This window comes from Aotus nancymaae, unplaced genomic scaffold, assembly GCF_030222135.1.
Source record: "Aotus nancymaae isolate 86718 unplaced genomic scaffold, 86718_ANA_hifiasm-v0.15.2.pri h1tg000003l, whole genome shotgun sequence".
NCBI lineage: Eukaryota > Metazoa > Chordata > Mammalia > Primates > Aotidae > Aotus > Aotus nancymaae.
Window position 1 is genome coordinate 49,146,353 of NW_026988414.1, and position 18,342 is coordinate 49,164,694.

General features: G+C 35.4%; 1 pseudogene; it reads right to left on the reverse strand.

Annotated features, from left to right (window-relative positions):
• Window positions 1-235: 235 nt before the first annotated feature.
• LOC110569231 (chloride intracellular channel protein 4-like) lies at window positions 236-14,342 on the reverse strand (annotated as a pseudogene).
• Window positions 14,343-18,342: the final 4,000 nt, after the last annotated feature.

Consider the following 18,342-nt stretch of genomic DNA (forward strand, 5'->3'; position numbering starts at 1 on the left):
CACAATAGACCTGCCTTCCTCGAACATTTAGAGGAAAAAAAGGATTTTAAAATAATACTGCTTAGGAGTGTATATATTAAGATAATTACTATACTTGTCTATTCTTGATTGTAATCTTCAGTAACTCCATGTTAGTGCAAATACAATTTCCACTCCAGAAGAAGAGGAGTAGCCTGTTAGGAAAAGCATTTTTTTTAAGGGAAGACATGAAGACATCTCTTTCATAAACACAATTTTACTTGGTGAGTCTTTTGGCTACATCATTATATGCTATTTCAACCTCGTTATCAATGGGACAGGTATTGGTGAACTCGTCCCTATAGTATGCATTAGTTAGGTATGTCCAGATGCCAGTCATTTCTTTTGGAATATCAAAGTTGTGATATTTTTTGGCTGCCACCTTGATAATATGCAGTTTTGGCAGCAGGTTGCAATCAGCTAATGTCATTTCATTGCCATTCAGAAATTTATGTGTAGAAACTTAATGTCCTCCATACTATTTTCATCAATTTCATCAGTGAGAGGAGAATTCAGATATTCATCCAGTTTCTGCAGGGTTTTCAGGAGATCTGTCTCCCTGCTTCATTAGCCTCTGGCCTTGAATTCTTGATATATGCAGAGAATTTGGCAGAGATATCCATTTTAGCAATATTTGCTTCTGGGTGTTTTGGTGAAAGCTTTAAGTACTTGGGAGGGCATAAGACTTACTCAAGAAATTCCTCAATCTTACTTACATCCATTTTGACTTCACTGTTGAAAGTTATATTCCTGTCTCTTTAATTTGGAGACACTCCACCACAAACATTTCACTTTAGAGGTAGCTTGCCATCTCGCAGGAGGCCTCACCATTGTGCCCATTCACTAGTATAGATGGCAGAACTTTTGAGGTACAATTTTTAATTGTTAAAATAGTAGCCATGACTTTATCAGGCAGCCCCAAGGAATTATTCCTTGTGCTTAATGCATGGTACAAGGAATATTTATGTATTTTGGGGAATTTTATAATATTTAATAAGAATATATGAAAGGATTGCTACTGTATCAGAAATATTGTTTCAATTTAGTCTATTCTGGATATGTACTAAGTAATATTACCACTAGAGAAAACAGCTTTCTACAAAAGTCACTACAGATTGTGCTATATTGCTTTGTAGATAGATTTTTACTTTTGCCTGAAAGCATTTATCCTTTATACCAATGGTAACATCTGACACAACCATGTAGAAGCTAAAAGTTTAGAGGGAGGGAGGGTTTTCTCAATACCTTCCTCAAGCATTTTAGCTCTATAAGAGAAATTGATGGGAACCTGATACTCTGTCTAAATATGTTTGTTATGTGTGTGTTTGCCCTGTGCCATTAATTTGGAACAGTATTGCTTTCTCCCTTTATTTTTAAAAAAGCTTGCTTTTAGGTAATCACAGAGCTTGCTATTTATACATCTTTTGAGCAACACTACGTAAACTGATATATAGTTGACTTAGCTATATCAGTACAATGATTAGTAATGTAAAAATTCACACAGAAATTAACCAAAGAAATGGTTCTCATATTGACAGTTGCACAGTAGATTGTGATGTAATATTACTTTTATCCTTCATGTCATGTTGTTATTGTTGTTTTAACAGTTTATTGGGCTTGTCATTAATCTCAAAAATGTCCAGGGATGTTTTTGGGTTTTTGTTTGCTTGTTTTGTTTTTTTGTTTGCCAGCAAACCATTTACTCTATTACACTTTTCTTTAAAGAAAAAGAAAAATAAACTTAAACGGTATTTGAGGTATAGATATATACATATAGATATAGACACATTTCCTATATTAGTGTCTTTATTTAAATAAGATTTATATACAGTGAAATGAATAGATGTTTAGAGTTCAATTCAATGAGCTTTAAAGAACATATTCACTCCTACAGTTAATCCTGATCAAAATATGACAGACAGGCAAACACTGTACTGACTTCAATCAATATATATGTTTTACCATCTTTTGAATTTCATATGAATGGAGTCATCCAGAGTGTATTCAGTCTGGCTTCATTCACTCAAAATAATATTTTTGCAATGCAACAACCCCTAATGCTGAGAGATTTTGTCACCACCAGGCCTGCCTTACAAGAGCTCCTGAAGGAAGCATTAAGCATAGAAAGGAACAACTAGTACCAGTCACTGCAAAAACATACCAAATGGTAAAGACCATCAACACTATAAAGAAACTGCATCAACTAATGGTCAAAATAACCAATTAGCATCAAATGACAGGATCAAATTCACACATAAAAATATTAACCGGCCGGGCGCGGTGGCTCAAGCCTGTAATCCCAGCACTTTGGGAGGCCGAGGCGGGTGGATCACGAGGTCAAGAGATCGAGACCATCCTGGTCAACATGGTGAAACCCCGTCTCTACTAATACAAAAAAAATTAGCTGGGCACGGTGGCACATGCCTGTAATCCCAGCTACTCAGGAGGCTGAGGCAGGAGAATTGCCTGAACCCAGGAGGCGGAGATTGCGGTGAGCCGAGATCACGCCATTGCACTCCAGCCTGGGTAATAAGATTGCGAAACTCCGTCTCAAAAAAAAAAAAAAAAATTAACCTTAAATGTAACAGGCTAATGCCCAAATTAAAAGACAGAGACTAGCAAATTGGATGAAGAATCAAGACGCATCGGTGTGCTGTATTCAGTAGACCCATCTCATGTGCAAGGACACACATGAGCTCAAAATAAAGGGATGGAAAATATTTACCAAGCAAATGGAAAGCAAAAAAGAAAAAGAATCAAACCGGGGGTTGCAAACCTAGTCTCTGATAAAACAGACTTTAAACCAACAAAGATCAAAAGAGACAAAGAAGGGCATTACATAATGGTAAAGGGATCGATGCAACAAGAAGAGCTAAGGATCCTAAGTATATATGCACTCCATACAGGAGCACCTAGATTCATAAAGCAAGTTCTTAGAGACGTACAAAGAGACTTAGACTACCACAAAATAATAATGGGAGACTTTAACACCCCATTGTCAATATTAGACAGATCAATGAGACAGACAAGAATATTCAAGACTTGAACTCAGCTCTGGACCAAGCGGATTTAATAGACATCCACAGAACTCTCCACCCCACAATTTAGACCTATGTTTATCTTAAGAAACTGATAAAGCATTGTCCAGAGTGGTTGGCCTATTTTGTGTTACTCACAATCATTAAAGTATTGTTATATACTATCATCATAATTTATGGCTGTCAGTGTTTTGAATTTCTGACACTGTAGTTGGTATGGGAAAGTATCTTATAGTGGTGAATAAATTGCATTTTCTTGATACTATTTATATTGAAGACGTATTTATGAACTTACTGAGATTTGTATACCTTCCTTTACAAAATATCTTATAAATTTATTTGGGATTATCTGACTTACTATTGAAAAAGTAAGTTTTCATATATTGTGGTAATTTTCATGTAACTTAAGAAAGTAATTTTCATATACTGATTACAAATCCTTCTAAATACACATTGCAAATATTTCTTCAAACATGTCTTACCTTTTCATTGTTTTAACAATGTGTTTGATGAATAGAAGTATTTATTTTGAGTGGAATCCATGTTATCACTTTTCTATGGTATTTTTTGTATCCTTTCTAAAATGTCTTTACCTACTCCAAATTCATAAAAGTATTCTTACGTTTTGTTTTAGAAATATAGCTTTGGTCTTCACATTTGGATACCAGTTATTCCAGTATTAGCTATTGAAACTCTTTTCCTTTCTCAATTGTATTACCTTGGTTTCTTGCCTATATATGGAATCTCTGTTTTGTTCTATTGATCCCATTGTCTATTTTTATCGGGTACTGTTACTTTGTCCTTAAAATTTGTGCAGTTAAAATAATGCAACCTTGTTCTGTTATTCAAGTCTGTTTTCGCTATTCTAAGTTTTTTGCATTTCTATAAACTTCAGAAACAATTTTCAAAATAGTGTTAGAATTTCAAGTCAAATTGCCTTGAATTTACAGGTGAATTCAATGATAGACAAATCTTCATAAAAATCAAGTCTTCTAATTCATGAACTTGGTATATCTCATTGTTAGATCTTTAATTGCATTTAGCATTTTTTTTGTAGTGTTCACTGTATAGATATTTTAAATTTTATGCCTAAGTACAGTATTATGTTCTTGATGGCATCTTTTTAGAATTTTATGTTCCAACTATTTTTTGCTAGTATGCAGGAATGCAAAAGACTTTTGTACATTGATTTTGCATCTATTCTTGGTGGATTATATTGATCAATTTCAAATGTTGAATCAATCTTCATGCTGTTGATAAAATCTACTTTGTGATAATTTATGTTAATTTTTCTTCTATAGTGTCTTTTGATGTGTTTCAAGTTCCATTGTGAACTTCTGAATTTAGAATTTCAATTTTTGTTAAGCAATGTCAACTGTGTTTTCTAATCTGGTTTCAGAAGGCACATACTTTGCTTAGTGTATCGGGGGAGTGGTGCTCATCACATTCCATCTGTTTCATCACCACCTTCCCCACCCCTGAAATTAGTCAGAGCTATATGGCAGGTTTTTGGTCAATGGGCTGTGAGTGGAAGTCACCTGGGCCATTTTGCAGCCAAAGCATAAAAAAGCTGGGGCATGACACTCCAGTTCTTTCACTCCTCCCCTGCAAACTGTGGTTTTGGGTTTTCATGCTCCAGATGACACCGTGCAAGGTGGTGTTGTCATTCTCTGACCACTTTCCCAAAGTCTAAGTGGACCAAACCCTCAAATACCTTACAATATAAATTGATCATAAACAGAAAATAAACTTAATTCTATGAAGCCACTGAATCTTTAAGATTATTGGTTACTGCAGCATAGAGCAGCTCAATCTGATCAATACTAATAATGGAAATTGAAAATATAACATTTTTATCTGAAACAAAATTAAAACAATAAATCTTTGCATAGATTAATGGAATATTTATATAACACATTAGGCAGAAGTGCTCACTCAATAAGTATCAACAGTAGCAATACATGAGATGGAAAGCCTAACAATGAAAATAAAATAGTTTTATTTAATTGCTAACAATCATTAAATTTCATAGATCTCATCTTCAAGGCAGTAATAGTATTTCAAGCAACTTATAATAAATTATTTAACATTTATTTTATTCTACATATATTTTTATTGACTACTGACTATATTCTATTCTACAAATAAAATAGTTCCTCTTCTCATTTACAAAACACTTAGTGATATAAAGATTTGTGTAACTACATTTAAATGGAGCTCAGTAATCGTGTATAGAGACAATATAGTTACAAAATTCATGGACAATTGGCTTACTGTTCCTTCCTAACCATACTCTGAAGATCGTATCCATTGAGTTCACGTCCTTTGCAGGGACATGGATGAATCTGGAAACCATCATTCTCAGCAAACTGACACAAGAACAGAAAACCAAACGCCACATGTTCTCACTCATAAGTGGGTGTTGCACAATGAAAACACATGGACACAGGGAGGGGAACATCACACACCAGGGTTTGTTGGGGGGTTGGAGTGGGCTAGGGAAGGGATAGCAGGGGGTGGGGAGATTGGAGAGGGGTAACATTAGGAGAAATACCTAATGTAGGTGACAGGGGGATGGAGGCAGCAAACCACTATGGCGGGTGTATACCTATGTAACAATCCTGCAAGACCTATACATGTACTCCAGAACTTAAAGTAAAATTAAAAAAAAAAAAAAAGATTATATCCATTTTATTCGCTTGCCCTTCTAAAAGCAACATTCTTAGTGTCCAGCAAAACAGTCCAAAGGCAAGGAGACAAGGGAGGAAGGGACAGAAGCAAAGGACAGAACTACTTCACTGTATAATCAGTTCTTTATAAAACAGAATTGATCGTGAATTGAAAACTTTCATTCTATAACCTGTTATTCAGAGGCACTCCTCTCAGCCATTTGGGAGACAGCACAAAAATAAAGTGTACATTTCCATAAGTTTTGTTCCTTTCTGATCTCTACATAAATTAAACCACTTCACTAGACACTTGGGAGGAAGATAAATACCTTTGTCTAATACCTAACTTGGGTTGACTTCTGGTTTCTGTTCTAGCTCTAATGATGAAATGGTAGTGTCAATTCCAGGAAAGAAAATGTTAAAGATAAAAACCTTTAAAATATAACTTAAAGGTGAAGATCACCTAGACCAGCCACCATGCTAGATCAAAGAAGAGGCTCAAAATAAGGAAAAAGTAAGATCGCAAAGGCAATTCAAACACTCTCCCCTCTAGTTTGAAAATTCTAGATCCTGATTTTGCTTTTGATTTTGTTAGCTGTCTTGGCAAAGATACTGCATATATGTAAAGTCTATATTATGCCTGTCTAGCTATAAGCTGTCAAATGATGTTGCACTTGCTAATGCATGGACTATTTATCTTCCTGTTTACACTCTAACAAAATGATGGCTGTTTAATTATACTACAAATGAGTTTTGCTAGCCAATTGTATGGCAGATGTTATTTACTCCCAGAACAACTGTCAAAAGACCAAAGCAGCACATCTAACAAACTAAGTGTCCTATACTGGGTTACATTTCACAGCTAACCCCCTCTATCACCTAGCCACAGGCTTTCCATTATAATGACAATGGGAGGGGCAGCATCATGAGTATAGTCGCCAGCCAGAAATCTGGTTGTCAATAATGAATAGGATTGAAAGAGATGTAACTGAGTAGATTCTACCCGGAGACTAAAGGGAACTGTGAGTAAACATTTTAAAAAATCCTTCAAATTTGCTAAATGCTATGTATCACAGCATTCATCAAGTAATTCTATAATGACAGAAGGGAAAAAAAAAACTTCTTCTCTATTTGTATGGTAACTGAGCAATAGTCACTGAAGTATAGTTTTTCTCATGAAATTTATGAATGCTTTAAGGTGGAGAGAATGCCTTTAGTTGGAGAGTACCATAACTGAATCTAGACACACATTCATGGTAAACTTATTCTGTGTATTGCTACAACTTTTCTAAGTTTGTGGAAACACTTTATTATGCCTACCACTTGCTTCAAATAAAATTTTCCAGGGAGAGCACTCCTGTGGCCCTCTTTTATGTAGTGTGCTGATAACATGCCAAGGTTTTTAATAAGGGGGAAAAAATAAGAACTCTTAAAAGTTTAAAGCCAAATAATCTAGGAGCTAAAATCTGATTAAGTATAAAATAAACTTTCTACAATTAAATGACTCAGTAGCAGATAAAATAGAAACAGAGTCCAAGAAATAATTCTTACCAATTTAATTTTGCCTACTGCAACAAATTGGAATGATATCTCCCTGTTTTGCAAGAAAATACTGAGGCAAAAAATAGGCTGTCATTTCTTTCAGCCAGAATTCCATGCCATTGTGAAAGATCAACTGCTTGACTTTCTTACTGCAGGTAACGTGAAAAGATTTTCCTATGTAACCCCTGTCCATAGCTCATTTCTACCTAACATATTGGCTTTATGAAGAGATAAGTGATTTATAATGATTTATAGACCACTAACGTATGCCCATAAATCCAATCTATTATTCCATAGTTACTCCCCACTTTGCTTCATTCTGGAAACAAGCGAAAAAAGGCTTTGTTTAGTGAGGAATATGGCCGACCTAGTGTTCTGTCTTTCTGGCACTTCTTACAAGCAGGGGCCTCCTGTTTGAGACACAAGCATCTGCTGACTTAGCAGGAAAACAGAGTGACTAATAGTAGAGCTGAGGGAACTGTCAGATTTTTAAGCATTTATGTTTAAATTCCAAACCAAAATGATGAGAATTTACTTAACAAACTATTACCTTGGCTTCCTTATTCTTCTTTTATGTTTTCTCATGCATGCTTCTTATATATCATTATTTTACAATGAGAACATAATTTAGTAGCTACTAATATCTATAAACTGAAATTATTGTGGATGTGAGAAAATAGTTACTTTCTAACTTAACTAAGATACAGAGATATGGGGTGTTACTTGAATGAATATTAATACAAATATTAATTATGTTCTTGATAATATAGAGTGAAACTGACATTTATAAATCATGTGCTTGCCAAAAAAAAAATTATACCTTCACAAACATCTTAACTAGACCCCTGCATTTCTCTAAATTTCCTAACAAACCTCTTCCCAACTGATGGTGGAATTTTTGTCAACTTCTGTTCAGATCATCAATAAATTATTGATAAGTACATTTTTCTTTTTCTTTTCATTCTTTCTTACTTCTTATAGGATTGTATTAATAATAATAAACTCCAAATATATTATACATTATATCCATTGACTGTAACATAAGCCAGCTACTTAAGATAGTTGCTTAAACTTGGGGATAAATGATAAAAATCTATGCTCTTAGTCTATTGGTTTTAAGACCCTCTCCCATTCAGTCTTAATCTACCACTGACCTATCTGATACTGGAAGCTCGTAGGCTTCAGGGTAGCAACAGACATTGGGGATGACAAGAAGTTTGCACAACACCTGCAACTGGAGATTTCACAGATGAAAACTACAAAGAGGAAGATACAATCTAAATAATGAACCAAACAGAGTATATCTTCCTTAAGCACAAATGTTGCCCAAATGTAGGGAAATATGGCTCAAATTTGAGAAATTAAGTAATTTTATTACTGAGTACTTCAAGACATTATCCTTACATTAAAACAAATGTGATATGTTTTAGTATAAGAAAAATATCTTACTTATATATAAGGTACACACACACACACACACACACCTTATATAGTTAGGAGTGAGAAAGGAACATCTTTTTTTTTTAAAGCTCTACATATTATTTTGATGCATAGTCTAATGTGGAATATAAAAATCAGAGGAACATTAATCATAAAGCACAAGACTGAGATTAACTATTAGTAGAAAGCTGAATGTGACGTTACCCTACAAGTAGGACTGTCTTAGAGATTTCTGAGGAGAGCTGGCTGTTGGATATGTGTCCAAACACATATCATAGGGCCCATCTGATAAGTAAATTTCTTAAGGTACAGCATACTGAAGACAGTTGGTGTAATTGGAATAGTCCAGGCTTTAAATTGAGGTAGACCTACCGAGGTTTGGTTTGCTTTGTTTTGTTTCTTACTGATTGACTTTATATGCAATTATGTAAATTATTGAGACCTCCTATGTCTCAATTTCTTTGTCTTTGATATAGGATTACACTGCTTATCTGAAAAAATTGTAATGACAATTAAATAAGATAATATTAAGTGGTCAATAGTTTACTCCAAACTACTTCAACATATACAGTGTGATTAAACTGTTTCTACAAATAGTAAAATTCCAGATTTATACTTTTAGTGAGATTACAAATTTGTTGAACACAGAACACTTAATTGTGAAGTTAAAAGATTAAATCATAGGACCCTAGAATAAATTAATTGGGATGAAAATTGTGCAAATAAAACAAAAGGGCCCCTATTTAATTTCAAGTTTCTAAGTACACAAGTTCTGAGTTTTAATAGCTCATGGATTAGGTTGCAAGTTAAGTCCCAAAATTAATAATTAACACCTTGTTTTAACGATCTCTGCTATCAGAAAACAAACATCTTTCCTCAGTTGTGTTTTCCAAGCTTTGTTTACATAAAATGAATCATATCTTTTAGAAGTTTTGCCATTTTGTTAGAATTAACTTTGTGAAACATCCACAGAATAAGAGACATAAGACAATAGATAAAATGCCCATTTGATTTTGATTCTTGCAATGCAGACGTCAATAAGAACAGCACATTTTTCTATTTGTGTAAAATGTGATAAACATGTATGCATAGATTTATCTAAGAAGATAATGAAGTAGTAGAAACACAACCAAACATTTAAAGTGTCAGGTAGCATGCGTGCCTATGTTCATTTCAGCACTATTCACAATAGCAAAGGCATGGAATTAACCTAAGCACTCATCAGTGATAGACTGGAGAAAGAAACTGTGGTACATATACATGATAGAATACTATGTCACCATAAAAAGAATGAGATCATGACTTTTGCAGGAACATAAATGGAGCTGGAGGCCATTATCCTTAGAAAACTAACAGTGGTTTATTAACTGTACTAAAAATGCTGTCAAGGAATAGCTAAACAATTAGGATCCACTAGCCAAATGGCCTAAGAAAATAGAATACCCCTAGATGTAATATTAGTGGAGAAAGGTAGTGTTTGTGTTATGATTAAAACCCTATGTTGTACCTTTATTCCAAACAATGCTGCTCCCAATGGGAGCATAATGAAAGCCCTCCAAAGACCTACTGCTTTATCAAATAAGCTAGCTAAGAAATTCTGGCATCAATAATCCTATTTCAAATTGGCTCAAAAGGTGGTTCAGTCAATGGAAAGAAACTATAACTTCAATTCTTACCTTTCTAGCAACTGTGATAATTATACTTCTTGTTACATGTTGTGTTATAACATGCATTCAAGGACTTGTGCAGAGGCTAGTAAACACAACTCTTACTAAAATATCCCCAACCTCTCCACCGCCCTATTCAGATAGATTACTTCTTTTAGAAAAACCAACAGAACAACTAAGCTATACATGTTATGAAAATTTCAAGAGAAAAGAAAACTAAAAACTTAAGATGGGGTATTGTTATAGTGAACTCCAAGTTTCTCTTCAAAGAATCAGTATGTCAGTATGTTCAACTCTCTTATTCTTTAATTCCTTATTTTAAAGTTTAATTTCCTTGTAATTCCAGTAAACAACCATCTCCAACAATTCTAATCAGTAGTTCACATCTGTTCTTCTGGCCCCTGTCTCCATCCTGACTCATCCTGATCACCTTATCACCCCTGGATATCTGATTTACCTGCTCTAACAGGTCCATAACCTTCCTGCCAAAACACCCACCCTGCCATTCCAGCTTAGATCCCTGCTCTTTTTAAAATAGCCAATTGGGATTAGTCTAGCTTGTGTGGTCTAACCCTAGCCAATAGGGGATGACAAAGCAGTAGGGACAACCCCTGTCAGGAATAAGAACCCCTTCTCCCCTTGTCCAAGTATGTGACCACCATTGTTCTATACATACACCACACCCTTCTAAAGAAGTAAACTGTCTTGCTGAGAAGACTGAAACAAAAAAAGAAAACTAACACAGGAACAAAGAAAACAAATACTGCATGTTCTCACTTATAAGTGGGAGCTAAATGATGAGAACACATGGACACAAGGGGGAATAACACACATTGGGCCCAGCAAAGGGAGGAGGGAGAGGATGAGGAAAAATAACTAATGGGTATTAGGCTTAATACCTGGGTGATAAAATAATCGGTACAGCAAACCCCCAAGACACAAGTTTACCTGTGTAACAAATCTGTCCATGTAACCCTGAACTTAAAATAAAAATTTAAAAGAAGTGTCAGGTACTGAAAGTCTATTTCCAATGTAACAGTAATTTTATAACAAATGGAGCTAGTTCAATGGGTTGTCAAAGGAAATTAGTGAGCTCTCTTTTCATAGCTATTTAATATAAACTTTGTAAATATATATAAACATGAGGTGCAAAAACAGACTAAATCACTTTTATGCATTGTTTTTCAAATATTCTCACCCGTAACATGAAATGAAATCTATCAGAAAAGATAGAAATGCAAGTAAAGCTAATATATAGTATGTACAGTAACCTCTCTTAAATTTTAGTCACCTTTACTTTCAGATGTCTATCTGATGTTTACATTTGAAATTCCTCAAAGAATCTCATACTCAGAAGATCCAAAAGAAATCCTCTATTTTCATCTTGCAATACCGAACCCAGTACTTAGCCTACACTGCTTTCCACATTCTTTAAATCTTGCCCTATCCCATATATCTAGTCACTCTCCAGGTCCTGTTGATTCAGCCACTTTAACATTTCTGGAATTCTTTTTCTCTACCCAATTCCACCTTGCCACCACTCTTTTAGACTCTGATAATTTCTTTCATGGATTATTATAACAATTGTCTAATACACCTCTCTACCTCAGTCTCAACCCCATACTCAATTGTTTAAACTGTGCCTTTCATGACACCCTTCTTACTTATCACAATGAGAAATGTATCTTTACAAAGAAGAGATACGTAAATCTCGCAGTCACCACTTTAACCAAGTGATTAAACATGGCATCAACAATAGGGGGGTAACCTGATGTCACATTCCTCACAATGCAATACAACAGACAGTTCACCAATAGTTTCTTGCCAAAAATGTATAATCAAAACTTAATCATGAGGAAATAATTTTTCAGGAAAGGAATACGGTAACTTCTACAAGACAACTATTTTCTCAAAAAAAATAACAAACTAATATTGGGGAAAAGTCTAATTGCAATACCGCAATCTACTTGCTTGCCAAGGAAAAGAAATGTACAATTTATTTTCTTGTTTTTGTTCCTTATTCTGTAAATTATTAAATGTGAATTTTACTTTATGAAAGGTGGTGGATTAACAATCTTCAGAGATGTGCTGGATATTTGGCACACAATGCTTGCTGTTTGGAAGAAGTGCATCACTGGTAGCTTCTCGTGGGCAGAATGTGCTGCAAACATTACCCACAATGAATGTTCTGTCACAGGGGAGATGGGGCACAAGCATCTGTTAGACTCTTTTATGACAGATCAGTATATAGGCAAGGTTGCCAGCAAGGGTTTTTCTCCATTATAAAACAACAATCTTCAGTAGAATTGGAGTCACTAAAAGCAGGAAAACAGCTTGCTTTATGAAAGATGCCACCTTTTCTGCAGCCAAGAAATTACCGATCTGATGTTAAGTTCCTGCTATTAGTCTTTCTTCAGCTGTGCAGGTGGCAACTGTTCCATGTTCCAGTTCAGTTCCCCAAGGTTACAGCTGTGAACTTGGGTAATGGTTGTGTTTATTCTCTGCCAGGTTTAAAAATCTTCAGGGTAAAGCTTTTTTCTTTTTCTTGCTGTTCATTGAAAATTCCTTCTGGAGCAGATGTGCCTCTCCCCATCTTCTGTAGTTTCTGTGTTTTTATTAAGTTTAACAGTTTTTTGTTTGTTTGTTTGAGGGCTTACTTTCTAACCACTTGTGACATAGCCAATTCTGAAGTTAGTTTCTGTATATCCAAAGGCTCTTCTCATGTCACAAATAAAAAAAAAAAAATCTTGGTAATCTGGATGGCAAATACCGTATGCCCTGAGTACTGCAAATGACTGTTGTGTTTTATATTGTAGTCTATGTGTGCTTATGCCTGGGTTTAAAAATTTGGATGAATGGGACAGTAATAACCCTTATTTATTTATTTATTTTACTACTTTGTATACTTGTATTTATTTCAGGGACTCTGGCTCCTCCAAAGTGGCCTCCCTTAACCCAATCATTTATGGATGTATATTAAGTGTCATCTCATAGTGGCAGGCATCATTTCTTCTGTCTGGTGTCAGCTTCCTGAAAGACCATTAGGCATCCGCATTTCCAGCAACACTCCTACTCTTCCAATACGCTAGAATCCCCATAGGTCTCAAAGTAATGCCAGGATATTCTCTGGAGTCCCCATTCAGCAAAACTAATAGAGAATACATCCCTCCTTTTCTTCCTTCCCTCTTTTACATATGCAATTAATAATCCATCACTAGTATGATAAGGCTAGCACTGTGTTAGAACTGGAGAGAAAAAGAATGACATGTTTCTGGCTTCGTGTTTTTGATCTATCGGAAAAATACATTAAACAAATAACCACAAGTTCATTGAGTGTCATTATTGGAGTATTACAGGGTGTAATGAAGCAAGTATTTGTGAGAGACTGTTAAGGAAAACCGAGTCCACAAGGCGCGTGGTTTCAAAGGCAGGAAATTCCCAGTGCCAAGCTTCCATCCACCTACCCATCTGGAAATCTAGAGCTCTTTGTCCAACTTTCCCGAGTGTGGGATAAGTAGAAATTCCAAGTGATCTCCTTGTTTAAAAAGCTCGCTAAAATTCTGTGAGGAGGGGCCTCCAGTTGCGGAGCTAGCAGCCAATCCAGTATCAGAGTTGAAGATTAATCACTCCAGCAGAAGTTTGGAAGAACTGTCATTGAAAGAGAACATGAATGGGGCAGGAGTAACTCCTGGGTTAAAATCCCACTGCTCCTTACCTTTGAGGATTCCTCCCTTGGATCCCTCCCACGGCAGCGTGGGAGCTCTCTCTCCTTCTCTTTTTCTTTCTCTGCCTAATAAATTGTTCTCTGCAAACCTCTTGGGGTCCACGATATTCACTTGAATGGTAAGCTCACTGCACCTCCAGGACCCCTTCCCCCATTCCTGGGGCAAAAGAGGCCGAAGACCTGGGCACATGGGATTGGGGAAACTGGGAGCATCTTTAGGACACCCCCACAGCTCTGCTCCCATCCTCCGGTTACATCTTTAGCAATGACGGGGCGGGAGCTGAGCCCCTGTGTTCCCAAGGCCCAGTTAAACTTGAGTAGTAAACCAAATCCAAGAGCTTGAAAAGGCTTCTCTGATGAAACTGAGAACTCAGATGAGTATAATTTAACTAGGTGAAGAGGAAAAGATACAGCATGCCAAGTAGAAAGAATAACATAATTTCAATCAGACACTACATCTGCATTAAGTTTGTAGCTGACCTTTTAATGAAATGTGCTGACTATGTCAATATTTCAGAGATTTTTTTTTTTTTAGTAAATAGCCTCTTAAAATTCTGCTTTCAGTAAATAAAAAGGTTATAAAATGAACATTCACGCACCTATCACCCTTTTGTCAGTCTGATCAATTACTGAATATAGTTTAAAAATCTCTGTGAATAATGGCAGAATTGCCCATTTATAGGTAATTTTTCATATGTTTTAAAACCATGTTAGATATGAATTCAAGTTTAAATATTTATATAATTCTGGTTAAATGAGTTCTGCACTTATCTAGTAATAGATTTTAAGTTTTTTTGGTCTAAAACTAATATGCTTACAGCAAATTTTATTTTAAAATCTATTTTTGTGTCCTTATATTTCAAGTGTACCTAATGTAAAAAGTATATTAGCAGTTTTCCTTTTTAAACTTTCTGAAAAATATCTTTTGCACTGGAGAGCATAAGCCCGTTATTGCAACTAATACATCTGCACAAATTTCTACTATTCTATTTTGGGCATCTGGCTTATGTCATTGTTTTCATTTTTTCTTTGTCGCCTTGAGTTTTTTAATGGCACTTTTGAAGACATCTCCCTATTCTATTTATTTGGGGTTGATTTTAGATAATTTTCCATGTATACTAAACTCAATAGGATATAAAGATACTTTATATATTTACTTTCCACAGAGTGCCTATAAAATTATAACAACATTGGGATTTCTTAAAGCTGTCTGTCCCTTCATCCATTTAATCACATCGTTGTCAGATATTTTAATTTATTCACACATAATTAAATAATTATGAAAAATATTATTATTGTGGTCTTATACAGTTTGTTTAGATTCACCAATATGTTTATCAATATCATTGCTTACTATTTCTCTTTGCCTCTTATAAGTTCAATCTAAGCTCCTTTATCTTCTGCCTTAAAATTATTTTTAATAATTGTTAATAAGTATGTAATGTATTAGATACTTGAAAGCAGAAGTTTTTGTATCTTAATAAAAGGTCTTAACCTTATCCATATTCTTTGAGACATACTGGTCATACAATTCTAATATTGACAGTAATCTTTCCTCCACACATGAAAGATATTATTCAATTCGGTTAAAAAGCAATCAATTATCAATATAATATGTACATGATTAGGTTCTCTTTATCTTTCATGTCTCTCAGTTCACTGTGATGCATCTAGGCATAGCTTTCTTTTTATTTGCTCTGATTAAATTACATTGGGATTTCTGGGATTGCGGGTAATGTCTTGCAACAACCCTAGAAAAAAATCTCAGCTATTATCTCCTCAAATATTGTTTTCATTCCACTCTTTCTATTATCCAAAACTTAGAGGAGATAAATGTTAATCTTCCTCACTCTATAATCTATGTGTTTTAACCTCTCTTTCATGTTTTTCCCTTTTTTTTTCTGGCTAATTCTGGATAATTTCCTCAGACCCCAACTCCAATTTGTTAATGTTCTTTTTAATTTTGACTACTCTGTCATTTGATTTATCTTTTATTTTTTAGAAAACCTTTGTGTTTTCTTATTTCTACAATGGTTCTTTAGGAAATCTGTTTGGTCATGTTCATAGCTTTCTTCAATCTATGCTCATTCAAGAATTTTTATTTCTTTTAGAATATGAAATGCATTTATTTTATGTTTTAGATAATTTTTTTCCTTTTTTTAAATTGCATTTTAGATTTTGGGGTACATGTGAAGGACATGCAAGATTCTTGCATAGGTATACACGTGGCAGTGTGATTTGCTGCCTTCCTCCCCATCACCTATATCTGGCATTTCCCCCATGCAATCTCTCCCTACTCCCATCCCCTGCTGTCCCTCCCCTATTTCCCCCTGACAGACCCCAGTGTGTGATGCTTCCCTCCCTGTGTCCATGCGTTCTCATTGTTCTACACTCACCTAAGACAAAAACCACATGATTATCTCAATTGATGCAGAGAAGGCCTTTGACAAAATTCAACAGCCCTTTATGCTAAAAACCCTCAATAAACTAGGTATTGATGGAACGTATCTCAAAATAATAAAAGCTATTTACGACAAACCAACAACCAATATCATACTGAATGGGCAAAAACTGGAAGCTTTCCCTTTGAAATATGGCACTAGACAAGGATGCCCTCTCTCACCACTCCTATTCAATATAGTATTGGAAGGTCTAGCCAGAGCAATCAGGCAAGAAAAAGAAATAAAAAGAAATAAAGGGTATTCAAATAGGAAAAGAGGAAGTCAAATTGTTTCTATTTGCAGACAACATGATTGTATATCTAGAAGACCCCATCGTCAGCCCCAAATCTCCTGAAACTGATAAGCAACTTCAGCCAAGTCTCAGGATACAAAGTCAATGTGCAAAAATCACAAGCATTTCTATACACCAATAAGAGACTTAAAGAGAGTCACATCAAGAATGAACTGCCATTCACAATTGCTACAAAGAGAATAAAATACCTAGGAATACAACTAACAAGGAATGTAAAGGACCTCTTCAAGGAGAACTACAAACCACTGCTCAACGAAATAAGAGAGGACACAAACAGAGAGAGAAACATTCCATGTTCATGGTTAGGAAGAATCAATATCATGAGAATGGCCATACTGCCCAAAGTAATTTACAGATTCAATGCTATCCCCATCAAACTACCAATGACCTTCTTCACAGAACTGGACAAAAACCACCTTAAACTTCATATGGAACCAAAAGAGAGCCTGCATAGCCAAGTCAATTCTAAGCAAAAAGAACAAAGCGGGAGGCATCACACTACCAGACATCAAACTCTACTACAAGGCTACAGTAATCAAAACAGCATGGTACTGGTACCAAAACAGAGATATAGACCAACGGAACAGAACAGAGGCGTCGGAGGCGACACAACATATCTACAACCACCCGATCTTTGACAAACCCGACAAAAACAAGCAATGGGGAAAGGAATCCCTCTTCAATAAGTGGTGTTGGGAAAACTGGCTAGCCATATACAGAAAGCAGAAACTCGACCCCTTCCTGACACCTTACACTAAAATTGACTCCAGATGGATTAAAGACTTAAACATAAGACCTAACATCATCAAAACCCTAGAAGAAAATCTGGGCAAAACCATTCAGGACATAGGCGTAGGCAAGGACTTCATGACCAAAACACCAAAAGCATTGGCAACAAAAGCCAAAATAGACGAATGGGACCTAATCAAACTCCACAGCTTCTGCACAGCAAAAGAAACAGTCATTAGAGTGAATCAGCAACCAACAGACGGGAAAAAATTTTTGCAGTCTACCCATCTGACAAAGGGCTGATATACAGAATCTACAAAGAACTAAAACAGATTTACTAGAAAAAAACAAGCCCATTCAAAAGTGGGGAAAGGATATGAACAAACATTTTACAAAAGAAGACATACATGAGGCCAGCAAACATGGAAAAATGCTCATCATCACTGGTCATTAGAGAAATGCAAATCAAAACTACATTGAGATACCATCTCACACCAGTTAGAATGGTGATCATTAAAAAATCTGGAGACAACAGATGCTGGAGAGGATGTGGAGAAATAGGAATACTTTTACACTATTGTGAGAGTGTACATTAGTTCAACCATTGTGGAAGACAGTTTTTAGATAATTCTAATACAAAAACTCTTTACGTGTCTGTTTCTGCTGTTTGCTTATTTGTTTTATTAGCTCAGGCACATGGGTCTTGGTGGTACAGTTGATCCACATTTTTCTTGGGCTCTGCAATTGTGAATTTATCTACT